Raw genomic sequence first — 27426 nt, 5'->3', positions numbered from 1 at the left:
TATATAACATCTATGCAACCTTGGACAATGAACAACTACTCAGAGCCTTTTTTATTCCTTCTGTAAAAATGAAAGGGTTAGATAGGAAGATCCCTAAGGCCTGTTGAGCTCTAACATTCTATAATTGTATGATTTACTGTTAACTGTCAATTAGCTACGCCTGGCATGTTTGGGATTTGAAATTCTCTTTGAGGTAATGTATGTAAAGTACCATAAATGTAAGCTTTTATTATTATTTTAATTGTACTTTCTAGTATTTCAGAGTCTGTGTTTATTTAAGCTGTGTTTCATCTAATTTGTATTTATCTACCTATGGTAAATGGAAAATATGGAAGATTTGTCCCCTTGTGTTGCTCATTGAACTAGTAAATATGTATATACAGAGAGCCTATTTTTATGAAAATCTAAATTTATAAACTAATCAAAGGGTAGAATGATCATTTATTTTACAATATAATTATTTACTTTATAAAATTATTCACTTCAGAAGTTTTTTGTATGTTTTCTATGTATGTACTGTGTATGCTCTATGCATTTGAAATTAATTCCATTTTCAGTTTTCCAAAACAAATCAATTATAACAAAATATAGACTGAAGAGATCTATTGCTGGCAGAGATTCAGAATATATAGTTCAACATATTTACTTTACAGGTAAAGAAAATGAAACCAATAGATGGTGAAGTCACTGAACCAAGTCATACAAATAGACAGGATAGAATATTCAAACCTTGGTCTGCAGATTCCCAATCTACTGCTCTTTCCTTCATTATAAGTCCCTATCACATGAGTTAATGTAGAAGTAAAATGTAAACTCATCCTTATTTTCTATAATGTATGAATTGTAATTTCATAAAATGTTTATTTAATGTCTGTGAGATGCATGAATTTTGATACAATGGAGCTACAAAGAAGATTCTTATCTTTTTCCCCAGAGCTTTATAATTTAGGCCATGTCATATTTCAAATGAGTCTTTTTAATATAAACTATGTTGCAACAAATGGACTACTTGCTACTTCCTATATATAATGTTCCATCCTCAACTTACATGACTTTCCTCAATCTGGCACCTATTTTTCTGATGCTTTGCATGCTCACCCCATTCCCTATGCCAGCTACTTTCAAAGCTCAGCTCAGTTGCAGCCTCTGACTTAAGGTCTTTGTCAATACCTCCAATTATTAATGATCCCTTCTGACCCTGAAATTACTCTAAATTTATGTACAATAATATTTTGTATTTACTGACTTGTGAACATATTTTATTCCTGCCCCCTTTCTGGCTAGACTTTTTCTTTTTGATAGAATGACTAGAATATTGAAAGGACAGGGATAGTTTGCTAAGATTTTAGCAAAGCATTTGACAGTAGTAATCTATGAAAAAGATTCCTTCAAGGAGAGACAGTCTCTAGTGTGAAGTAGCATTTGACAGTAGTAATCTATGAAAAAGGTTCCTTCAAGGAGAGACTGTCTCTAGTGTAAAGTCTTCTCTGATCTCCACAACTGTTAACACTCTGTCCTCTTTGTAATGATCTTGTGTTGTACTTATCCGGGTACGTAAACACCTCCTCTAACAAAATATAACCTGCTACTTGATAGCAGAGACAGTCTTGACTATTTCATTTTGATCTTGGACCTAGAGCACCTAGTATAGTATCCATAGTGGTTACTTAATTTTTTTTTCAGTTGTACTTCTCTCCCTAGTTGGTATGTACCACATTTCCACACATTTCAAAACTTCATGCTTTCCAGAGTTCCTGACCATGATGTCTCATTCAGACACTCCTCAGAAACATAGCATAATAAGATGACCCCTCTATTTCTGTTATTTCTCTTTTTTGCTTTTCTAATAACTCTTTCCCTGATTTTTTTCATTTTTGTCTTCCTTCCTTTTCTCTTATCCTCTTATTTTTCTCTTTCCTTAACTTTCTTCTCCTTCTCCTCCAGCTCCTCCTCTTCTTCTTTCTTCTTCTTCTTCCTTGCCTATGTGTTCCTCCAAGTCAACATGAATTGAGTAAATTGAGTATCTATGATATTTTTGCCCTCAGAAGTAGAAATTTAGAACTAAAAGGAATCTTAAATGATCTTGTTCAACCCTCTCCTTCTGCAAATAAAGAAGCTGAGACTTAGAGTGAGGTGAGGTGACATTTGAACTCTTGGTCCAAACCTAGAACTCTTTCTACTATATTATATTTGAAGCCCCTTAATTTTTCTTATTTCCCCTCACCCCTCACCACCAATGACTATTGGTTAGATCACTGATAGAACAGTACTAAATATGTCATTAGTCCCTATTTTTGAGCAAGAAAAACAACCTCAATATCTTTTCTTTTAGAACATGAAGGATAACAACCAGTTTGATGGACATGAACATAATTGTCACATAATATGAAGTATTCACAGCTGCATGAAACAAATTTAAAAGACTCCAGCATAAAACATATTGCCCAAATGGTGTAAAATTTTAAAGGTGAACCAAAAGCATATAGCTCTACTCATGGGACATTGGGATATATCCAACCCAGAATGGCTTTCTGCAGATAGTACATTTCTATAGTCAGCATACAATTTCAGAACACAGACCAGGGCCAGTGGGATTACATGATTCAATGCAGCATCTTAATCGAAAGGGACATCATTTAGCAGAGAAAATCTGACTCATTACAAAGCAAACTTTTTCTAATATTGAGCCCTCTGCCCAGGCAGTTCCATAGCTTCAGAATGCTGATATGATAGAAATCATATTATTACGGGAATTTAAGGAAAGGGCACTCTCCCTTGTCATTCATGTATCATAGATTTAGAGCTATAAATGTCTTTAGAGAGTATCTAGGGCCATATTCTCCTAATTCTATAAGAAAGGAAACTGATGGCTAAAAAGTTAAAGTGGCTTGTCCAAAGTCCAAAATGGGACATATGAACTTCTCCAGTCACCTACCAAATAACTGTTTTAAAAGGATAGTATACTCTACTATAGTTTATCCTTGAAATGAACATATGAAACTCAATACCCCAAAAACTTAGGTTTTTAAAAATAGTTTCAAGAACTTAAGTAAACTCATGTATGACCAATATATATGCATTTATTAAAGGAAAATTCCCAAATCTTTATAAGTCTGCGCTACAAAGACCAACTATAGTTATCTTCCAAAAGATAAATGCCCTCTGTAATAATCTTAACTCAAATTTATATAGTGCTTATATTATTAATGGGAGTATAGAAATGAAGGTCAAAAAGGCAATTTAGAGCTATACTGTGGAAGATCATACATTGAATAAATTCTGGAGATAAAGTAAAAAATTTTGCATTTCAATAGTGGCAGGTCACAACTCTCTGGTCCTCAGTTCCTCTTTTATAAAACAAAGATATTGGATTAGATAGTTTCTGAGGTAACTTTTGACTCAAAAATTAATGATCCCATGATCCAATGGTCCTATGACCTTAACTGAGTTAAATAAATGTGATTGCTATGCTAGAGAATATAGTGCAACAGAAAATTTTTGAGCAGAAGAATGAAATGATCAGATCTTAACCTGGGGTGGTTAGTTTTTTGTTTTTGTTTTTTTTTTTTAATAATAGCTGTTTATTTTCAAAATACATACAAAGATAGTTTTCAACATTCACTCTTATAAAACCTTGTTCCAAATTTTTCTCCCTTCCTTTCTCTATACCCTAGACAAGAAATAATCTAATATATGTTAAACATGTATAATTTTTCTATACATATTTCCACATTAATCATGCTGAACAAGAAAAGATCAAAAAGGATAAAATTAAAAAAAAAACCAAGCAAACAACAACAAAAAAGGTAAAAATACTATATTGTGATCCACATTCAGTCCCCACAGTCCTGTTTTTGGATGCAGATAGCTCTCTCTATCACGTCTATTGTAATTGGCCAGAATCACCTCCTTGTTAAAAAGAGCCAAGTCCATCAATAGCTGATCATCACATAATCTTGTTGCCAATGTACGATGTTCTCTTGGTTCTACTCACTTCATTTAGCATCAGTTTATGTAAGTCTCTCTAGGCCTTTCTGAAGTTATGCTGCTGATCATTTCTTATAAAACAATAATATTTCATAATATTCATATAGCATAACTTATTCAGCCATTCCCTAACTGATGGGCATTTGCTCATTTTCCTATTACTTGCCACTACAAACAGGGCTGCTACAAACACTTTTACACATGTGGGTCTTTTCCCTTTCTTGTTATCTCTTTGGGATACAGAAACAACAGACATTACTGGATCAAAGAGTATGCACAGTTTGATAGTCCTTTGAGCATAGTTCCAAATTGCTCTCAAGAATAGTTGGATCAGTTCACAATTCCAAGCAGTAATGTATTAATGGAGAAGATTATTTTGGTAACTTTATGGAGGGTAGCCTGTGGAGAAAGCTATTGGAAGCAGACAGATTAATCAAGAATCACTAAATCCAGGCAAGAAGTGATGGGAACTTAAAGAAGAAATATAATTATACATCTGTAAAGGGCTGAAGCTCAAGTTGATGCACTGAGGTCCCAAGCACATGAGGCTAAATAGTAATTGGACCATACTCTATTAATATATATGCTCAGAGAAAGAATGGCCCCTGCCCACTCTTTGTGCAAGTCCTGATGTGTTGTATAGGAAATGACGATTTTGGTGGGTGGAGGCAGAGGGGCGGGGAGAGAAGTGGAAAGAGACTGCTGGCTGGTTTCTTGATGCAATTGCACACATTGCTATTGTGATCCCCACTTCACCTCCCATCCCCCTTCATCTCCTATCCTTCTTCATCTCTACTGAGAATAAAGATTGAAGATTTTCCCTTAACCTGAATTCCTGACTCTGGCTGATTTTAAAATACGTCGTCATCACATACGTCTATGAGGAAAGAAACATGTGAGTGATGCTATTCAGTAGTAATTGGTAAAAGTTGACAATTTGCTACATAAGGGAGAAAGGAAATTAATATGTAAAGAAATTACAAGGATTCTTAATAATTTTTTCTAGAGATGAATTGATTTAATCCATGCTAGTATAGAACTTATATGATAAAGGAGCATTACATATATTCAAATAATTTTTTTTCATTTTTATGTTGTTGTTGTTCTTTACTGTACTTCTATTTTCATTTCAGTAGGAAGCTTCTGGTGGGGAATTTCTTCTACTGGAGATAACTGTCTTTTCCCTATCTATATTTTAGAGAGGTGCTTGAGTATTGAGAAGTTAAGTGATTTAAGGTCACAAAGTCTGAGTCAGAAGCAAGAGTTGGACCCAGGACGACTAGACTAATTCAGCAATTCATATAGTTATCCTTCCTCTACATAAATAAATGTGATATATATTAAAAAGATGCATGATAAGCCCTTTCAAAGATACATGCTATTGTTCAGTTGTAATCATTTTGTGACCCCCATGGACCATATTTTCCATGGGATTTCTTTGCAAAGACACTTGAATGGTTGCTATTTATTTCTCTAAGGGATTGAGGTAAGCAGGTTAAATGACTTGCTCAGTCACACAGCTAATAAGTGTCTTGAGACTGGATTTGAATTCAGGTCTTCCTAACTCCAGCCAGCCCTATATCTACCAAGCTACTTAATTGTTTCCATAAAATATATACGACATGTTATTTGAGATATGAAAAGGGAAAGGTGATTTCTGAAAGCAGAAAGGGAGAAGATTTTCTGCAGTGGGTCTCATCTGAGTTGTACTTCATAGAAGAGCAGAATGTAAAAAGGTAATGGTTAAGGGGAAAAGTTATAGGGTATCTTATAATTATAGTGTGAGCAAAGGATTAGAGTTGGGAAAGTGTGATGTATGTAAAGGGAATAATGAGTAGCATAATACCTAATTTTTTCCACAGCTTGATTTCTATGCCAATCAAATTCCAACACAGTACTAAATAGAATTACAAAAAAAATAATATAAAATTCACATGAACAATTAAAAATTTGAGACTATGAAGGTGAACAGGTGACCCCAAAACTCTGAAAATCCTTGAAGGCTGCCCCAAGGGACAGTTTCACCCTTGTTATCTGGGTGGGGCTGGCTCAGTCCTGAAACTCATTGAATTCAATTCAAATTTTAGTTCAAGCTGAAACCCAGGAGGAGCTAACTTGAGACTCCACCCACTGCCCCCTTCAGGTAAAACTCTCATTATAAAAAGAGCCAAACTAAAACCCTCTCTTTGCAGAGGTTCCAAACATGCCAGCTCCATGCTTGGCATCCCAAGGAGCCTCTGTCTTTCTCTACTCTTTCCAGTGCCATTCTCTCTTATCCTCACCTACTTCCTAACCAGACTTTATGCCTCTCTGTCAGGATTTCTAATCTTACTTCCAATCCCCATAATAAAACCTTTTATCAATCTAGGTTTTGGGGTCTGTAAATTCTTTTACAGAGAACCTCTGTGCCCTCAGAAGGGAGTCCCCCAAACTCCCTATCCTTGTGCCAAATCCCAAGGGATTGCAGGGGAGCCAATACTCTTCATTTGGTTCCCTGAACACCAAACCTGCCACTAGACCTTATCATTTAACTCCCTGACTACCAGAAACCCTAATTTCATTTTGGTTCCTAAATCTAAACCTCATTAAAGGGAAATAATTAAGAGGAGTAGTAAGGGGGAAAGACAATATTGCTGAATCTAAAACTATATTACAAGTCAAGAATCATCAAAATTATGTGGTTTTGCTATTTTAAAAGAGTCTAAAGGAAGAAGAACATGCCATTTACCTTCCAGTAAAAAGAAAATGAATTTAAAATGAAAAAAGAGATGTACATTTTGGGGAATAGCTAATGTAGAAATTTGTTTTTTGGAGTATGCAAATACTCCAAATACATATTAAGGGATCGGTCTGTGTTTAAAAAAAAGTATCCAATTTATGGTGTGTCTATGTGGGGAGGCAGTAGTAAAAAGCAAACAAATCTGTTACTTGGAAAAATAAAGATTAACTATTTAAAAATCAAAAATATATACAAAAGTGAATCTATAGAGTAGATAAATAAAATAGGCAAAGATAGACTAGGCAAACTAGTTATTTAGTAATATAATACTTAATAAATTCTATATCACAAAAGACTGGGAAATGATGTCTTTAAGGGGAAAGAACTGATAATAAAACTGGTAAGCTTTTTGTTGGAAACATAGACCAGTGTTTTGGGCATTTTCACATAATCAAAATACACTAACTTAATCCAAAAGTTATAGTATAAAAATCAGAAAAGAATGAAAATTATTTGTATTGTTAATCTAGAAGAAGTATTCATTAATAATGCCAGTAATATAAAATTTAAAAGTTTTGACCTAAATAAAATCCAGGCAACTAGAATTAGAGTAAAAAACACAGATTAAAAAATGTACATTGTGAATCTCCAACAAATTTTGCATCCAAATCTAAAAGGAATTGACAAAAATTTGTAAAATTAACAAATGACCAATGTAAATGATTTTCAAAACAAGAAAAGCAAACTATCAACAACCATCTGAAAAAAAAGGTCCAAAATTAATAATAATCAAAAGACTTCAAGTAAAAAGTAATTCTCTAAAGTATCACAAAACATCCATCACATTTAAAAATAGCAAAAGATCAGAAAATTCAATTAAAGTTCCTTATAGAGAGGTTGTGAAAAAGCATATGTGTTAATTTACGGCTGATAGAGTTATAAATTCATCTGACATTTCTGGTAAACAATTTGGAATTATATAAGTAAAGTCACTAATTTCTTTATACTCTCTGACCTAGAATTCCCCATCTTGCAATTATTTTTTCATATAAGTCAGTGACAGAAAGGAAAAAAAAACTTTATAAACTAAAAATATTCATATTAATCTTATTTGTGACAAGAAAGAACTAGAAATAAAACGTTATCAGTGAACAAATTGTAGTTTATTAATGTACTGGAATATTCAGTGGCAAAGACTGGTAAAAGTAAAAAAAAAAATAAGAAGAAATATGGCAATATGTGTAGATGTGTCTAAAAATATAGAAAATAGCACCAGAATAAGAATATAATCCAAGAGAGCACACATATAACAGTCTTCCTTTCTGTTAAAATTTTGTAATTGATAAAAGTAAAAAGCAAGAAGTATAGTCCATTGCAATCTTGCTATTAGGTAGTTTCATTAAACTTTTTTTTTTTTTTGCTTTCTCTCTCTCTCTTTCTCTCTCCCACTCCCTCCATTTCTCCTCCTCCATCAGTTTGCAAATTGGTTGAAAGATGTCTGCTTTATTAAAACTAAGTATTATAAAAAGATAAAAATAAAACCTTCAAGATTCAAGTTCATCACCTCCTGACACATTTTAATGTCTGTATTCATTCATAAATGTCCTCATAATAATGTATTTTCATTGTAAAACTTTACCCTACTTCAGAGAAGTACAAAAGAAGATAAAACAATGCTCTAATAAAAGCAAATGATTGTGGAGTGAAAATCAAAATTGAACTCAAAGGAGAATAAATATTGCTAAATTTTATTTAAATTCTACTCTAGTATGGGATGTTTCCATTTGAAAAAGTCTTAGTAAGAAGTTACTCAATCATCTTCAAAATACATTAAATACCTCATTGATTATCAAAGTAGACTAGGAGCTGCAATAGAAAGGTTCTTTTATAACTGCTAACCTGATCTGGCCATGCCCCCAAATTCAAGTAGGTATTGGCAGAAATACAAAAGAAAGGAAAGAGTCTATTCTATTCTCTCTCTCCCTTTCCCTCTTCCTTGACTCCTTCCTTCTTTTTTGCTCTCCCTCTTTCTCCCTCTACCCCCCCTCCTTTTCTTCACCCTCTTTCTCACTCCTTTCCCCCATTCTCATTTGTTCTACAACCTTCTAACACACACCTACTGTCTAATCTATTCTTACCCACACCTACAGCATAGCTGATTATGGAGGAAAAATATAATTAAGACCTGCTGCATGCCCTTGAGATTTCAATCCATTCTGGATATATATATATATATATATATATATATATATATATATATATATATATATAATTTTTTATTTTTTGTGAATTTATTCACGGTCCATCATTTTTTTTTTTTTTTTTTGGTCCATCATTTGTTGATGCCATGATTAGGAAGTAACTTTGTGAAGTTTTTTCACTATGTTAGAACAGAGCTGTATCCTGACAAGCTAATTAATTACTCTTGTATTTTGGAATTACCTATTGTTTTATGAACGTCCTTGTTGAATTTGAGTGACATGGTTTTCTAAGTATTGTTTTTTAAGAGAGAACTACTGTACATTTTAGTGTAAAATAACCATGGCATACTGATGAGCTATTGTTCTTTAGTTGTATCCATTTGTCTAGGGAACATGAGGGAGAACGTTTCTTGTATATAGGCAGACAAGATGGAGAGAAGAATAACTCATCTCCAAATGTGACACAAAATGTTTTTTTCACCCTTTTGTAATAATATGCATCAAATAAAACTAAAAGCCTCTCTGTTTCTGTCTCTGTCTCTATGCATATACATATGCATGTATTTGTATGTGTAATCTTTAATTTAGCTTAAACTGCTTTAAGACTCTTGCACTACCCCCCAGAGATATACATGCATACATGCATGCATGCATACACAAATACATACATACATACATACTGTGTTATAATTATATTTAAGTTACTGGTATCGGCAAACACTGGTAAAGCCATGGGCAAAGCTGGGTTAAAATGCAATTCCAAGAACTGCATGACATTTTTCAGAATCTTCTTCCTTTGATGGCTTTATTGGATACTATAGAACTATGGAGAAGTAACTTAAATTTATCTTAGTATGTTATTGGTCTTTATAGCTTTGTTTTAGTTATGAAGATCAAGTTTTTGAGTATAAAACTTTATATTTATTAGAATATACCTTCCTCTCTATCTTCCTCATTCTCTTGCTGGTTCATTCCTGTCTTACATTTCCCCCTAAAGAGTAGTCTAGGATGTATTGCCTCTGTAATTGCTTTATAATATCCTTGATATACATTGAAAGGAGGAGTCTGAGTTGTGTGACTCAGAATGGTGAGGGATCAACATTTAATAAAAAAAAGCTAAAGAGATCTCTAGGAGCAAAGCAAAAGTTTATTGTATGTTCTCAAGAGAATTGGGCATCCCACTTGTCCAGCAAGCAATTGAAGGAAGGGGACAGATCCTGGGACAGGTTTTACAGTTTAAATAGTCCATAATGCAAACACCTCTCCCACCACTGACCATCATCTTCTTTGGCTGAGGGTCTTACATTCTAAATGCGGGAACTACCCAAGAAATTGAACTTGGTCAATAAGTACATAGTTGCCTATATTTGGCTGAAGTAGGGAGAAAATGATGTCATGGGAGGATAGCAGGAAGGGGATTTAGGTGACCTTCAGGCCTACTCCAACTCTGAACTAGATGAAGCCTTACTCGATTTTTATAACTGTCCTGAGAGATTTCATCTCATCTTGTTCAGTCCCCCTTCTTATTTATACACTGAGATCTCTTCAGATTTTTGTAACATAATTTCACATTCCTCATCTAATTCCTCATCCCCTTCTGGCTCCTGTCAGTCTTCTTGGGGCACTGGCCAAACCTTTTAGCACTATCAATCTAACAAACCCTTCATGTTTCCCTATCTAATCATTCTGGATAATGAGTTTTGGACTATTCTACTTATCAATCAGATCTAGTGCCTTAGCTGTCTGATTGGTGATAATCTCTACAACTGCTTGAAGTATAATTATCCTATTCAGCAGATATACTGGGATTCTAGATTCTATATTCCCAACTTCCATCCTGAGCCCAGGTGGTTGGCTCATACTCTTTAACTATTCTTTCTGGGGGCCAGGTATCACTCCAACCATTTGCATCTCCAGTCTGGGTAATAGAGGTATCTAAACTCCATATCCCTCTTTACAAATCATCATACAGCTGAATCCCTAAAGATTTGTCTGCCTGTTCAGGAAGAAAGAAAAAAAAATTGGCCTTATTAATCCAGTATTAATCCAGTCCACCTGGATACTTTGGAATGGTCTGATTCCCAGAGCTGGTCCCTTTTTCGGGACCTGGGGTTGAGCAGCCTTGCTAGTCCCTCGACAAATGAGGCAGCTGTCCACCAGTTGTTGGGCCATAGTATATAAGCTGGGGAAAACATACCTTTTCAGTAGATATGATCATATAAAACTTACTGGACATCAGCAGGAAAGGATGTCCAGTAAGTTTTATATGATAATTATATGATAATGTAATTTATAATTCCATAAATCTGTTCCAAGTATTCTTCTTGAATGCATCTGTATTTTTTGAAATAAAATTCCTATAACAAAATATAATTGATACTAAAGGTAAGTTATAGCTCATAAGACTATTCTGTAATTAGAGGCCAACTCTTGAGGCAAAATTCTTTGCTTTCAAAACCTCCTCTGCTCTGTTCTCTACTTCCCTCTTGGTTATTCCTAGCTTTTTACACTTCATGTGCTTTGAATATTACAAGTAAATGTTTATATATAGGAGAACTGAAAGTTGTAGCAGTAGTCAATAAAAAAGGATCACATGAAGAAAGTATGCTTAGGATTTTTTTTCTCCTTTTTTTAATCTTATTGCCCTCTGGTTGAAGTTCTTGACTTTTCTGTTTGTCATTCAAGGTTTACATTTGCACTTTTATTTTATTTTATATTTTCATATAACATTTTATTATATTAAAATGTTTTATTTATTAAATAAAATATATATTTTATATTCTTCTATATACTCCAAATTTAGCCAAACAAGGTAACTTTGTCTGCTGAATATGCCCGGTGTAGTTTCTACTTCAGGCAGTCAGCATATGCATTTAAGCATATACCTTATGTCCAGTTCTTTGTTAAGCACAGAGGATACAGAGAAACATAAAAAAAAACAGTCTCTGCACTGAGGGACTTTACATACTAATGTAAGATAGCATGCAAATAATTATTTACAAGTAAGATACAAGTCAACTGAAGAGAAATCTTAGAGGGAAGACACTAATATTAAAGGGGGCTCAGAAAGACTTGTAGAAGGTGAGATTTTACCTGAGACCTGAAGGATTCCAAGAAAGCTAGGAGGCAGAGAGGAGGAGAAATAGTATTCTAGCCATGGACACAGCCAATGGAAATGTATGAAGTCATATCTCTGGCATACATTAGTTGTGTGACACTGGATAATTCATTTAACTCTTAGGCAAGTGTAGAGAAAGTAACAACTTGCGTTGATAGTTTTCTTACCTCTAAGATCCCTCTTATCAATAAAAGCACAAGTCTAGTCCCTATCTTAAGCCCATTGATATTTTGTCTGGCACAAAATTTCCTTGAATTGATCCCAGGTTAAAAAAAAATTCTGTACATATTACAACTAATAAATTGGCAACTCTTGTTGAGTACCTACTGCATACTAGGAATTAGAGCTACACAAACAAAAGCAAAAGTCCCCATCTTTAAGTAGTTTACAATCTGGTCAGAGTAGACAAGTATAAGTATGCCACGTGCAAAATACACACCATGTAGAAAAAAGTTGGTTTGGCAAGAAAATACTAGCAGTTGAAGCAATAATGAAATCCAACATGGCAGGATAGGTAAGGCATTAGACCTAAGTTAGAAAAATCTGACTTTAATCCTTCCCCAGACACTAGTTATGTGATCCTAAGCAAGTCATTTCTCAGTTCAAGAATTTTCTCATTTGTAAAAGATAAGGTCTCTTGTTATTCTAAATTTATGATCATATGAATGCAATATTTGTGTTGAATTTTGAAAGAATCTAAGGATTCTAAGAGACAGATGTGAGGAAGAAAGGGAGTCGGGATGCAGTGGATAGTCATGATAAGGCCATAATGAAAGATGTAAAGTACTGTATATCAGAGACGGGGAAAAGGCAACTTTGGTTGAACATTATCATTCACTAAGGGATCAATATGTAATAATTTTGAAAAAATAGAAGGGAGTCAGACTGTGAAGGTTTTTAAATGACAAAGTTTGTTCGTGTTGTGTTTATGTAAATACCAATTGCTCATAAAAAAACTATTTGAACAGTTTTCATGAAATGTATATATTTATGGAACTATTGGAAATAATAATTATTTTATCCATTAGGTAAAATATCATTTAAATATTTTAAGCAATTATAATTTCTTATCAATATTTATCTAATTTTTAAAATTTTAAGATGACAGTTAAATATTTGTAAAAAAGAATAATCTAAAATGCTTATTTTCATTGGGTTAAAAAAATTCTCTTTTCTCAAAGTATAATAATCAAATTTCTCCCCCTTTCAATTTGTATATCTTTTTCATTTTTTGCAGGACTATAATTTTGTACTTGAGTGTTATCAGAGGCAGTATTTTTGAAAAACAACAACATGTATTTGAAATATAAAGAGCTGTATTCATGTTGTGTTTTTCAGTTATTAGTTGTGTGATCTTGAAAAATTAGCACTTTTGAGTCTCTCTGCACACATGCATACACATAAATATACAATACACATGCCTACACACACATTTGTATATGTGTGTATACATGTAACAAGGGACAATAATATTTGTAGTCCTAACCTCACAGGTTTGCTGTGAGAATCAAATGACTTTTTGTAAATTGCAAAATACATCATATATGTTGGTTACTAAATGAGAACATGTTGTATTGGAGAGAGTGCTGGATTTGGAGCCAGAAAGACCCAGGCAGTAACCCAATCAGTGACACTACTAGCTAGCTAGCGATCTGTGCTGCAGGCGTCTCACTAAGACTACAAGTTAAAACTTGACTGTGATCTGCTTTGGTGGAGGCAAGTTACATATTCATGAAACCACAGGTCCTTGACATGTGTGTAAACTGTAAAGTGTTATATAAATGTCAGCTATTATCATTCATTGTACTTTTAAAATCTCATTTTAGAAAGAATCCTGGAGTGGGAGTCAGGGGACCAAGTTTTAATTCTGGCTCTGCTTCTAACTTGCTGTTACCCTGAGGGCATCATTTAAACCCTCTGGGCCTCAGTTTCTACATCTGTAAAATGAGATTGTTCAACTAGAATAAACTAAGGTTCCTTCTATCTCTTACATTCAAAGATTATAGAGGTAGAAAATTATTGGTGTGGTGTTAACCCTGTGCTATAAAACTCACATGTGGAATCACACTAAAATTGCAATATCTCTAATTCCCGATGCTTTTCTCTGGCATGAATATGAAATTACCAAATTACTTGGATCTCTATTCTCCTCTTAATATGCTATATTCAATTGCCTTAAAAACCATTATATGTGTTTTATCCCAGAAATGCTATCGGCTTGATGAGTTAATTGTAATTATTTCATTCTGTTCTTCCCTTAAATCAATAATACAAGTCTCGTTTATAACAAGTACAATTTAAACTTTCCTTCAGACATTTTAGGGCTGGAGTTCTATGTGTGTGCTTGTATGTGTATATGCGTTACATGTTCTCACATGTGTAATATGTGTGTGTTTTAATGATAATTCCAATGAAACTGAAACAGATTTTCTTGGGTGAAAAATACATGATAATGCCTGAGAAAATTACCAGTCCAAGGTCATGCAAACACTCCATCATAAAAAGGCACTTTGGTGGTTCTCTAGAGGGTGGGCTAATGTGCCTTTCTCCTGATCCTGTCTTCCCACCATCCCCAACCACACAGTACTTCCCCACCCTTGGGTTAAGTTATCAGCGATGGCTGTGAGACAGAGAATACTTCACCACAGGTGCTGATGTGAAACTGACAAGTAGTTTATAAACTAGCCCTACCCTATTGCTTGGAGAAGCTTTATAACTGATTGTTTTAATACCAAAGTGACACCAAAGGGGGTCAAGTAAATAAATATGCATGCCTCGCCAGTTCAAAATAATAAAATTCCAATGTGTGCAAGCCTGCTTGTTGAACATATGTTTGAGGCACGGCTAAGCCATCTGGCTCAATGTCAAGCATTTACACCAACTGCAGTCTTACAGTACCTGACAGCAGAAAAGCTTTATTCCCCTGGTGTTTGGGCACAAATGGAGAAATATTATTGAAATGATTATCTGCATCAAGACTCAGATTTGCTTTGACATTTAGCTGGCTCTGTTTAATCCAAAGGGTTGTCTGAATGAATAAAGAGGAGGGTTCCTCCAGAAGAGACTTCAAGCAGCCAGGAAAAGCCAAATGATTAATGAGACGGAAAGGCAGGGTGGACCCTGCCCACCTCCACCCAGACCTCCGTGCCAAGAACTGAATATGAAATTAGTCTAAAGCTTCCCATGGCTTGTCAAGAAGATTCTCCCCATCTCACAGGGGCTCTCCTTTTGGACCTCTAAAAACAAAAGGAGCTGCTACTACCTGACCCAATATGGAAGAAGAGAGAAACTGAGACAAAGAGTTTCACTCTCTAATCAGAGAAATTTCTAATCCTAACTTCTTGAGACTTTAACAGCTCCACTAGAGACAGTTAGACTTTATATTTGGAAGGCATCGGGTCCTTCTTAGAAAACAGAGCCCTACTCTGAAAGATGGCATCTGATGAGTGCCATGAGGCAGCATAAGCCTCACATCAAAGTAGTAACAATTACTGAAGAAGAACCCAGCTCTGCTGTGTTTATATGTTGTCACTCAATAACACTGAAAAATGAAGCCTTGAGCCGAGGTTATTGAAAAAAAAAAGAATTCACTATTGTACTCATATTCACCTGTCTTGATGGAATGCTGAAGTTGATCAAAAGCAGGGACCTATATCATTAACAATATTCCAAAGCCAGCTTACTTGCTAATAATGTAACACACCAGTGTGAAATAAGTGCCTTCCTCTGGAAACCGTTTTCATGAGGTTTCATTCACTTGATCTGATTACTCTACCTTTGGACTGTGAGGGAATGAGAGCTATGGATACTGATTGTTGATTTGGATTTGAAATTGGATTTGGTGATTTTGGTTAAATAAGAATGTTAGATATGATTTCCTCAACACTTACTTTTAATTAAGTTTTTATGGAGATTTAAATGAATTCTAAATGAACACAATTAGCAGCCTAATTGATTTGTTTCAGCCCCATAGTGGATGATCAGTGTGCCGGTAACATTGTGCTATACTATTCTAGGATGTCAAACAGTTTCTGGGTTTGTTTGTTTGTTTTGAGGTTAGTTGAGGGGAACTGTGTCAAATAAGTGGCTTAATTATTTTTCTAATATTTTTTTCTATCTATTTTTATAATGATCCTCTATTGCTTTGCATCTATATCATCCTTAAATGTCTCTGTTACCACCTTGAAATAGTATTGTGGTTTACTGGATATATGTATGTAACCCACAAATATTAAAGAATTCTCAAGAAAAGAAAAAAGTTACTCATTATCAATAGAAATTAGAACAAACAGTATGATTTTTGTGGGAAAAGTATATATATATATAATTAATCCCTCTTCCAACAATTCATTTCCACCATTTGTATCTGTTTCCTCACTGGAAAATAAAGAGGTTGAAGTAGATAGCTTCCCAGGCCCATTCTGTCTCAGTATATGTTCCTAATTCACTTTTTTTTGGTATAAGAAAACAAACAAGAAAAAAGAATGTTCAAAATAAAACAAGTATAAAATACTCACAAAAAGCAAAAAAAATAATAAAAAAGAAAACAATAATAACAACAGCAAAAGCATAACTTCAAGACTATTCTATTTTGTCAGGGATCTCACTTAAAAGGTTTTGTTTAAATAAATCTCTGTAAAATGACATTCTTTTATAGTGTTAAGAACAATGAGCGGGTGAGAAAATATATTATGACATAGTTAAACACAGGGCTATAATTTCTAAACTGAATAAATTACATGTTTTCCCCTATTATGATACAGACAGCCAAACTGAACATTTTTTGAAAGAAAATGACCAACGCATGATTAATTGCAAGCTCACAGATTTTGCAGCTTCAAGAGTAAATCAACTGCTAAGAAGTGCTAACTTGCTAAAATATAAACTAATTTTAGTCTCCAGATATTAAAATATAATCCATCTTCTTCCTCCATTGGGAAAGCTAATTAGAAATTGTGACTGGCATAAGGAGGAGAACCCAGAGAACATTGAGATTAAGTTCACTTGCTTAAAACCTGAGCCCAGAAAATCTGTGGCTAGATTTTTTTTTTTTTTTTTTGCATTTTACATGGTAGAGTGTCCTGAAACCAGCTTATGCTAATGACTGTTCCCAAAATATGTAAGTGACAGAAGAGTTTGTAATGAGAACAATCTGAGCTTGCAAAGGATGACTTAAATAGAACTCCATTTTCCCCCCTTCTGCCTAGACACAGAAGAATGGGCAAAGAGACTGTGGATGGCACCTAAACCTCTCTTCTCAAAAGAACTGAATTTCTTATCAAATATGATATGCTTGAGCTTTAGAATGTCATTAGCAGGTAAGTGATAGTTGAATTATAAAACTGGGGCTTCAAGAAAGATGTTCAAACCTTTGATTTCAGGTTTAGCTGTAAATAGATGTTTCTGCTTCAGGAAACTAAAGGAAAGAAGGACTCTAGAGAGCCAGTGTGAATAAAAGAGTAATGTAATAAATTGCAAAAATTTATAGAACTGATACTGATTATTTTATATTTTTATATAGAAATGACACCCTTAAACCATCAGTTTTAAGACATTATTTTACTTTCATTTTTGACAGGCAAAATGGTACAAGGATAGAGTTAGCCTTAGGGTTGGGAATCTAGATTCTAGTCCTGCCTGCCTCTGATAACATACTGCATGACCATGGGCAAGTCAGTTAATTTTTCTATATGCAATTCATGATTAGGTTGCAGAGAAAATACTGGCTACCTTGGTAGAGAAAAAAAAAATCACTATGAGCTTTCAATGAAATCACGGGTCTCTGTCTTTATTTTTCTTTCCAGAATAAATTAGCTATTAAAAAGTCTTCTCACAATACAGTCATAATGTTTTTACAGAAGAAAAGAGGAAGAGAAGATAGAATTAGAAGTAATTTATCATGTGGATCGATGACCCACATGGGTACATTTATGATTGGCGGTATGGCAGAGTGGATAGAAGAAAGGCCTTGGCAATAGCTTGTCCCAGGTTTATATTCTGTCTGACACATATTAGCTTTGCGGCCACGGACAAGTTAATTCAGACTCTTTGTGTCCTAGGGCAAAGCATCTTAAACTGTGAGTTGTGATCTCATATGGTCATATAACCGAATGTGGGGGTCACAAGATTATGATTTATTATCAGCAAATGATTAATTTCTATACCTATATTCCTGAAGTGGCATAAAACTTTCTCAGGCAAAAAGAAGTCATTTGTAAAAAAAAAAAAAAAAAAAAAAAAGTTTAAGAAGTTCTGTCTTAGGGAACTTTCTGTCTAAGAATTTAAGTTACAAAGGAGTTACAGTATTTTAATGTAAGAAATTTCCATGGTGGGAATTCTCCACACTGATGATATCACATCTGGATTGAGCCCACTCCTTGCAAAAAGTGTGTGTGTGTGTGTATGTTATATGTATATAATATATATATATATATATATATATAATTTAACTTTAGAAATCTTTAGATCTAGATACAAAAAGATAGATATCAGTGGGCATAGATTATACTTATTTGCTATTTACATGGTATCTGCTCTTTTATAGTGTAGCATATTATATAATATACACAGTAGTATGTCTTGTATTTCAGTGTTTGAAAAGATCTATGATCTTACTGGTATTTCACTAATGTCAATCATAAATAACTATTATGTGCCTTAGCAAACAATCTTCATGAATTTCTGTGGCTGCAATAATTCCTCACTTGGTGAGGAATCAGCTTCCTGGTGAAATTTGAAGCCATTTTAACCTGATGGACATTCCAAAGCTTGTGTCCTATTTTCTTAGCCTTTGTTTTTGATCCCTAGGATTAGTGCCTTTTGCACAGTAAGGATTTAGTGAATGTTTCATGAATTAAATGGAGAACCTAGTGTTCCATCCATTTTATGAACAGAACTTTTGGTGAGTCCTGGAGACATACACATGAACACATGTATACACCTTTATTCTATGTACTCTTGTGCACATGATACTATTCTACATACAATTACATATCCATTTTTAGATAATTTACGTACCTCATACATAACAATCATATACTTATATAGATAACATATCTGTTATATACAAAAGAATTGACTCTATTAAATTTGTCTATACACATAGACTTAGGAAGGTACCTAAATCATTTCATCTACCATCAAAAAACTGACATCAAAGTATAATATATTGTGATTAAAGTTGAAACATTCCCCAGTTGAAAAAACTGTATTGGTTACACTTACTATTATCAGATTCAAATTATTTGTCCTATACAATTTATTGAGAACATTATGACTCTTTCTTGGCAAAATCACACTCTGAATTCATTATGCTTAATGAGATTTGAATTGTGAAGGTTTGATTAGATCTGTGCCTGGTTCTCTTTCTTCTTCCAAATTCTTCCATGGTTTAACTGCACAACAATATCCTAAGTTACGTGAAGGATCTATAATTTCCATCACTGTGGTAGTTCTTTCTACCAGTACAGATCACAACCCATTTTTAATTTGGCAGGTATATGTATTCCAATAGAATGTAAACCCCTTGAGGGAAGGAAGCACTTTATTTTTTTGTCCTTGCATCTCTAGCACCAACCACATTTAATAAATGGTTATTGATTGATTGGTAGAGAGCTGACTAAAATTCAGAGATTAAATATTCCAACAAACTCATGAAACTTGTGAGTATTCCAAGTGAGATTTATTCCTAAACTTTCATGATTCCCTGCCCTGCTTTTTAAATTTTATACCATTACTTCTGACTTAAACTATATTTTGTTGTTCAGTTGTTTTTAGTCATGTCCAACTTTTTGTGACCCCATTTGAGAGTTTCCTGGCAGAGACACTAGAGTAGTTTATCATTTCCTTCTTCAGTACATTTTACAGATGAGGAAATTGAGATAGACAGGATTAAGTGACTTGCCCAGATCACAAACATAGGAAGTGTTTGAGACCAAATTTGAACTCAGGCTTTCCTGATTTCAGGCTTAACATTGTATCTATTGTGCCATCTAGTTGCCTGCATTAGGTTTCTGAAATAGTCAGTGTTTAAGTGGTAAATGTATAAATTAGGAAATTTTAGAGCTTGAAAATAACCTAAATTCTTACCTAGTATCAGTCTGATATTTTATAAATGAAGAAACTAAGAAAGGAAGTGACTTGCCAAATGACACCAGTAAGAAAGTTCTGAATTATTCATTTTCTGTAGTGTTTTGTTTCCAGGAATTGCTCATTTTATCAAACCATTCTATATTTTTCAAAAGTGCTCAAATACATTTCCTTTGAAAAGAAAGTTCTGCTGGTACAATTTTTTTGTACATTAATCAGTATTAATAATTCACATTTATACTCTTCAGTTCACCAAACACTTTTCTTATGACAATCATGAGAGAGAATTCTAGAAGTGTTCTCATCCCCATTTTTTTTTTTTTTTTTGCAAAAAAGAACTGAGTTCTTAGAGATTAAGTGCTCTGATCAAGATCAGGAAACTATTTGTAGGAGAACAAATATTAGACCAAGGTATTCTTAATTTTGAGTGAATGATATGTTCTTTCTCTTTTTTTTTTCAACATGGAAAGACAGACTTGACATGATATCTATCATCTTTGACCAACTAGAATAATGATCAAATCCAAGAAACCAAAGACAGGCTAAAGGCTTATAATAGAGATAGAAGAGAAGAGAAGAAAAGTAAACCACGAGTCAGAAAAGCTCAATTTCAGTCTTAGCACTGCTAGTGAAATTGAAGTTCAACCAAGTCTTCAGGCCATGGTTTTCACAAGAATAAAAAAAGAGTACATACACTTGTTTGCCAAGATTACCAACAATAATGTGTTATTTCCTTGACTTAAACAGAAAAAAGGCATGACTCCCTTACCTGGCAACATCTGCCAAAAACCCCAACTACATCAGGAAAATGAAAAAGTAAAGAAAATAAAGGAGAAAAAAGTATGAGATAATAGAGCAAGGGGCAGAAAGCAGAGAAAGAAGGTCAAAATGGCAACAGAAGTAATAAACAACAATGGTGTGAAGTGGGAATGGAAAACAGTGACTACAATGAAAGAAGGAAAAGATTTAGTTAGAGACATTCAATATAGATTACTTATTATCTGCTTCTTTTAGGCCTTTGCATCCCCAGCAGTTAGCACAGTGCTGGAACATAGTAAGTAGCTTAATTAATGCCTGATGACTGATTGACAAGCAGAACCTTATAGATCTAGATAGCTTTTCTCTGTATTACAGCATAACACAATAATAGATGTTCAGAATATTGCTGACCCTGGGTCATCAAGGAAAGGTCAAATTATGTTCAATGTCCTCTGTTTCAGAAGATGATCACAGAATCTAGGAATTAGAAGCAATGGTATGCTAAAGTTGCTGTGACTTGTTAAAGTCAATTGCTAAATTTACAGTGTGAGCATTAACACCTCAAGAAATTGGCAAATGTTGCAAATTAAGGATTGACCTATTGTTTTATGGATCATATAGAGTTAAAAAAGTGATATAAAATGCTAATAATGCATATTAGCTTTAGAAGTGTGTTGTGCATATAGTTGTGATTATTTTGGGTTTCATTGTTATTTTTTAGAGATCTTGTTAAATTTTACCAGCACAACCCACATAGAAGCAACCTCAGAGGTTATCTTTTTCAGTCTGACCAGGTATGCTTTGCAATTTGTTGATAGCAAGTGGTCATTCTTGAAGATCTCCATTAAGGAGGAACTCATTTATTCCTAAAGCAATCCATTCCACTTTTGGATAGCACTGTTAGCAAGTTTTCCTTCATGTGAAGTTTGAATCTCTCTTTTTGTGATTTCTACCTGTTTCTGGTTCTTCTCTATGAAAACAAGAAGAAGCAAGGTAAATTGTTCTTTCTTTCAAATACCTGGAGCGGGATTAATCATCCATTGCCTGTCTTTTCTTATCCAGGCTAAACCCCTTTCATTTCTTTAGTTGATTCTTGTTTCTCGTTCATTAGTTTCTCATTATTCTATTTACCCTCTTCCAGACACGAACCAGCTTAAAAATATCTTTCCTAAGGCTGGCACCACAACTATACCTAGTATTTAGAATTTGGTCTTACTAGGACAAAAAAAACCAAGGGAACTATTTAAAAATTTAAATATCTGCCTCTCTTTATATCATCTAAGGTAGTTCTAGCTGTCTTGGCTACAATACTAAACTCAACTAGGTGTTAAGTTTAAGTACACTAAAATCCCCATATCTTTTGCGTAGTACTTGATAACATGTCCCCCTTCCTCACTTGTACATTTTTTTGAATCCATATTTGATTTTATGTTTACCCTATAAAATTTCAATTTATTCATTTGAGACTATTATCCTTGTTTGTTTGATTCTTTCGTGGCCCTGAGTGTCCTTGAATGATTATTATACATCTGAGTAGAGTGTTAGATTCAGTTTTGATAAACACATCTTCTTTGCTCTGATATGTTATTGACAAAAACATTAAACAGCCCAGGACTAAGGACAGATCCCTGGGGTACCCACTAGAAACCACCTTCCATATGACCATCTATTAATGACTACTTTGCTCTTAGTCCTTCAACCAATCTTTTGGACACATAAATATATTATCATCTACCTTATACTTCTCTATCTTACCCTTAAGCAAAACAGGAGAGAAATTGCAAAATACTTTGCGAAATTTAGACATTGCTTCTAAAATCATCTCTTGATATATTCTTGATTTTTGAACAACAACAAAAAGGAAATAGCGTTAGTCTAGCACGAGCAACTTTCAATGAAGCCATGAATGCAAAAGCATCCTTTCTTTACATGTATCAAGTATTTCTTAAGTAAAGTGTTATAGAACATCTCTATTTTATCAGAAATCAAGTTCATTGTCAAGATTGCAACTCTGCCTTCTACCATTTCTTTAAAAAATTCTTATCTAAAATCTGAGTGGGTTGATGAACTTCCTCTCCAGCCTCTTTGATTTCTTTAGATAGCTACTCTTTTTTTTTTCCTCCTCATAAAAATTATTTCTTCTCATGTTTTCAGAATTTTATTTTGAGGATATCCCCATCTATCTTTGGCAATGTATATATTTACACATTTAAGGAAAGTAATATATTTTCACGTTATAAGAAAATTGCAACATATCTAGAAAAAATTAGAAGTGATTAAAATTTAAAAGATTTGTTCTTATTGTTGTAGTTTTTTAGTGCTTAAAAGGGGAAATTTTCCATTATTTGGAAAATCTTTAGCACCAAATTCTACCACTATTCTGTTGATTGAAGCAAAATTAAATTTTCTATTTGTGTTTCTTTTTCACTGTATCTTGTAACTTTTTACATCTTCTAATTTTCTTATTCTTTTCTGAAAATATTTTAGCAATTATTTTCTTTGCTTAATCCAGGGAAACTATATATAATATTCATACACTTTAGCTATACACCCTGGTATAAATATATATACAAATACAAATACATATATTTAATGTGTATAAGACATAGACTTATATGTAAGTATGTATACTTATATGTACTTATATATAGACTTATATAGGTCTTTTTCTGGGGTCCTGATCAGTTATTTCATTAAGGAAATACCCTCTACCAATGAGAATCGACAGCTTTTCAGTAACCTAGTCTTAGGGAAGTGTTCAAGGTTAAATAGCTAGTATAGTCAGGTTTGGGCTCAGGTCATGTTAACACCTAATCTCTGTCCATTAATCTCCACTTACACACATGCACATATAGGCAAATGTCTCTGACCCCAACTGGGCAAATCATATAGCCTCACAGTGCCTCAGGCATTTCTCTAAGACTAAATTGCAGATTATTTGTCATTCTGCAATGGTGGAGCTAGTTTCCCTACTGGAACTTTCTTTATACTAAAATAGAGAAATTGATTAAGCAATAAATATAAATAGATAAATATATGTGATATTTATCTATTTATAATATAATAATAATATATAAATAAACAAAATGAATTTTATTTAATAAATAATTGAAATTATTTATTAAAATAATAAATAATCTTGAGTGATCAGTAGGCCTGATCTACCCAGTCCCCATCAAGGAAATGCAACATCAACAAAAGCCCTAAGTCAGAAAAATTATAGATAAATTCTAGAGCTTAACAGAATCTTTAAAAATATATTGCTCTAAATTTTTTTTATCTAATTCGCTTCCTAAAGTTCTAGAATTATTTACTATAATGTTAATTTATATATATATATATATATTTCCTTTTCTTTTCCTTTTTTCATTCTCTATCCTTCTTAGCCTCTCTATCTCCTTTGTGATATTCTATTCCTTAACCCATTGTTTCATGAGGAAGAGGAATGAAGCAGTTCATGAAGCTCCAAGAGTCATGGGAGTTTCAAAAAGGAAGGTTTCATTCTGTTTTACAGAAAGAGCTTTCTCATGATTAGAGCTGTCCAGAAATGCCATGGGCTGCCTCATGCAGGAAACAATACACATGGGAGGTATCTAAGGAAATACAAGCAACTTAGCTGATGTTCATAAGAACAATCAGAAACTAGAAATGATTGCAGAGGTCATTTAGTCCAGTCTCTTGATTTTAGAAATGCAGAAGCTGACATACACAGAGAAGTCAATGATTTGTCTAAGTTCAAATAGGCAGTTAAGTGACAGAGCTGAGCATCAAATCCATTCTTTTCCCTGGCATTAGGACATGGACAAGTGTCACAGCAGTATAGATGAGGCTTAGTTGTATAAGAAATTCATTCATCAAACAGGGTATTACTACACTAAATGATTTCTAAGGCCCTTTCCAATTATGGATGATCACATTAGTTTATGTTTCATACATTAGTTTATGTATATCTACACATACACGCACACATACACACACACATACACACACACACACAAACATACACAAAAAGTACTTCTTAAGGCTTGATAAAATTTCAGTTGAAGGGTTCTTCTACTCATTAAATTTTATAGTTCTTCACTTCATTCTGAAAAAAAAAAGTTTCCTTATAAAAACATCTAGCTTGCTAGAATAATTTTTGTTAATTATTTTAAATATATGTATGTGTGTATATATGTATATATATATATAGATATGTGTGTATATATTTTTGATCAAATTTCATATAAAATTATCATACCTTGGTCATATAAATCTGTCAGTCAAAAAAATCAGCAAATGAGAAATGCACTCAGTAAACATTTGGGAAAAACATTACAGTTTTCTCCTTTTATTAAATTTTGACTAAACAAATGGCAAGTGGCTTGCCTTCAGAAAAGCTGCAAAGATAGTGAAATTGGAGGAAATGTATTACAAAGATTAAGATAACCTGTTTGAATATTTTACATCAACTAAGTTTCCCTCATAAGTACATACTCTTCCAACTGTAATAGGACACCCTGGAAATTCTGTATCATAGGGAATTGCATCTGCTACCAAACTCTAAGCATAGGAATTGGGTCTCAGTAAAACATGAACATGCTACTGCTGACAAAAGCCATGGGATGGTTTGTGGGAGAGAATGATTGAGCAGGCCATTTTACTGATTATCAGATTTACTCATAACAGCAAAGGTCAGAACATATAATATGATAAGGACAAGATCTGTGATTTCATTTATTCAGGGAACTCGGGTAAGGAAACTCCAACCTCTGCCAGTGCAATTTGACACCCTCTTTGCAACTGAGATTTTCGGTATACAGTTTAGAGTATTAGGAGGTTAAGTGATTTTGGGCACTTTGTCTCAGTTTCCTCAACTATAAAATTGAGATAATAATAGCACCTACCTTTCAGGGCTGTCGTAAGCAACAAATGAAATAAGGTACTTAGAATAGTGTGTGATAGACACGTATAGATACTATATACATGTTAGCTCTTGTTTTTCCCAGTTTCTGTGTCTCTGTTTGTCTCTGTTTCTCTATATCTCTTTGTGTCGGTCTCTCTGTACATTTGACTTTCTGTCTGTCTGTCTCTTTCTCTTCAGCACTCCCTAAGATGTGAGCTAGCTAGTCAAAGAGCTAGTCTCTGTCTAAATATCAACATGTCTAATGGTCTTGCTGATGAGACAGCTTATAGCTAAAAAAGTAAGTAATATGTTGAATCTTAAGACAGATGCTATGTCAATAGAAAAGTAAATAAATATTCTCATGACCTGCAACATCAAGCTTGATATGATTTCTTTTAAACAGCAGTTATAATTTACATCCCATATACATAAAGGCTAATGTACATAAATTTCACTGTTAATATAAATTTCCTCTTTTTCCTCAGGATTTCAATTCAAGGCTTAAAGCACATGCCATGACTTCATTCTGTCTACGCCTTATGGCAGAGTGAAGTTTTAAAATGTTTAAAGGGTGAGAGAACAGCTTTTCTGACCCAGGAAAATCACTCAGATAGGACATTCTTTGGATATGATGCAATCAGCTATCTATACCAACTGGGGAATTACTTTCACATATGTAGTTACCACTTTGCTTGCCTCGACTTAAAATATCAGAACCTGTCATCCAATATTTCTTAAATTTGATTTGGCTCATTCTTTGGAAGAAGGGAATGCTATTTCTAAGAAGGATGGAACCCCAAGAAAGATAATATGGAAGCAGACATATGACCACATAATAAAAATTTTCTTATAAATACTTATGTCTGTCTTGTCCATTTATTTGAAAGCTTCAAAGGGATAATCCCTGTATAAAGGGTGCAATCATTTTAAATAACATGAAAATTGGATTTAAAAAAAAAGTATAATGTTTTCAGGGATTTATTTTCCATCAAAATCAATTCAATAGGAATAGATAAAATGACTATTGTATCAAAATAATAAAATAATAATAGGTTTTGGAATAATTAAAATATCATAGTCCTATTTTAAAAACTTTAAAAATCATATTGATTTTTTTCTACATATTATTGTATAATCAAGACTTCAAGGATTTGTAATTTTATTGGTATGGGAAGTCCCTTTGCTTCTGTGGTTTTGTCTAAGAAGAAGCTTCATCCCACAAAGCAGATCATAAATTGGCTGAAACTGATAGTCTTGCAGACTTGCCTGAACCTCAGAGAGGTTAAGAGCCCTGCTCATATCTAAAATATCCAAAAATTTTCAAGTACAAAAATATAACAAAACAGACCTGTCCATGTTTGCACACCTACTAAATGTTAAATGCAGGGTTTTAAGCCATGTTTTCATGAATCCCAGTTTAAAACTCTTTACTACTCTGTATTGTCTAGTTCATTTACTTTCAAAGAATAATTTTTAGCATATTTTATATTATAAATTATACTTTCTTCTGAATTAATGGGGCAGTTAGGTGGTAGAGAGAGTGCTGAATCTGGAGCAAAGAAGTTTCATATTCCTGAGTTCAAATTTGGTCTCAGATATTAAATATGTGAATCAGTTTACCCTGTTTGCCTCAGTTTCCTCATTTGTATGATGGAATAGAAAAGGAATG

The 27426-nt window shown here is 33.6% G+C and overlaps 1 long non-coding RNA gene across 2 annotated transcripts; it reads left to right on the top strand.

Moving 5' to 3' along the window:
* On the top strand, positions 1 to 26611 carry LOC116422464. Of its 2 annotated transcripts, XR_004233116.1 has the most exons (4): positions 1 to 193; positions 17233 to 17343; positions 25956 to 26055; positions 26243 to 26611. It is a non-coding gene; the product is annotated as an uncharacterized LOC116422464 (long non-coding RNA). The 2 variants fall into 2 exon arrangements; XR_004233117.1 differs by lacking the exon at positions 25956 to 26055 and having other exon boundaries at positions 67 to 193; positions 26243 to 26610.
* Positions 26612 to 27426: the final 815 nt, after the last annotated feature.

The sequence above is a fragment of the Sarcophilus harrisii genome, chromosome 3 (assembly GCF_902635505.1).
Source record: "Sarcophilus harrisii chromosome 3, mSarHar1.11, whole genome shotgun sequence".
Lineage (NCBI taxonomy): Eukaryota > Metazoa > Chordata > Mammalia > Dasyuromorphia > Dasyuridae > Sarcophilus > Sarcophilus harrisii.
Note: the sequence above shows the minus strand (reverse complement) of the source record. Positions and strands in the feature narration are given on the sequence as shown.